We start from the raw sequence: 1,311 nt of genomic DNA, 5'->3' as shown, positions 1-1,311 counted from the left end.
ACACATATATGTAATTAAATACATCAACAGATGTCAAAAACAAAAACCACATGATTATATCATTAGATGCAGAAAAAGCTTTTGATAAAATCCAGCACCCCTTCTTGATAAAAACCCTCAAACATCTAGGCATATGGGTAACATACCTCAAACTAGTAAAAGCCATCTATGGGAAACCCACAGCCAGCATACTCCTAAATGGACAAAAATTGGAACCATTTCCCCTGAAAACTGGAACAAGACAAGGATGCCCACTCTCACCCCTCCTGTTCAATATAGTATTGGAAGTCCTGGCTAGAGTGATCAGAGAAGAGAAGGCAATCAGGGGTATCCAAATAGGAAAATAGGAAGTCAAGCTATCTCTCTTTGCAGATGACATGATTGTATACCTTGAAAACCCAAGAGAATCTGTCAAAAATCTCCTTACACTGATAAAGGCCTTTGGCAAAGTCTCAGGATATAAAATAAATGTGCAAAAGACAATCGCATTTCTTTACACCAATAATAAACAAACAGAAACCCAAATAACAAGCACAATTCCATTCAAAATAGCCACAAAAAAAATGAAATACCTTGGCATCTTCCTAACCAGAGATGTGAAAGACCTTTACAATGAAAACTATAAAACTCTGCTCAAAGAAATCAAAGATGACACAAACAAGTGGAAAAATATCCCATGCTCATGGATTGGAAGAATCAACATTGTGAAGAAGTCCATCTTACCTAAGGCAATCTACAGATTCAATGCAATACCTATCAAATTACCAGCAACATTCTTCTCAGACCTAGAAAAAACAACACAGGAATTCATATGGAAACACAAACGACCAAGAACAATCCTCAGCAAAAAAAAAAAAGCAGGTGATATCACATTACCGACTTCAAACTTTACTATAAAGCTATAATCATCAAAACAGCTTGGTGTTGGTATAGGAACAGGCATATAGATCAATGGAATAGAATTGAGATTCCAGAGGCAAGACCTCAATTTCTCAACCAACTCATCTTCGACAAAACCTCCACCACCTACCACTGGGGAGAGGAGGACCTATTCAGTAAATGGTGCTGGGAAAACTGGCTGACCACATGCAGAAGATTGAAACATACACAAAAATTAACTCCAAATGGATCAGGGACTTAAATATAAAACCTCAAACCATAAGAACCTTAGAAAATGAAGGACATAACCTCATGGAAATTGGAACTGGCATCCAATTCCTGAACAAAACTTGAAACCCACAGGCCATAAAGGATAAGATAGACAAGTGGGACCTCATTAAACTGACAAGCTTCTGCAAAGCCAAAGAAGCC

Source organism: Carlito syrichta, unplaced genomic scaffold (genome assembly GCF_000164805.1).
Source record: "Carlito syrichta isolate Samal-C Ts95f unplaced genomic scaffold, Tarsius_syrichta-2.0.1 Scaffold314839, whole genome shotgun sequence".
NCBI classification, from domain to species: domain Eukaryota; kingdom Metazoa; phylum Chordata; class Mammalia; order Primates; family Tarsiidae; genus Carlito; species Carlito syrichta.
The sequence above is the reverse complement of the archived record's forward strand: the minus strand, read 5'-3'. Positions refer to the sequence as shown.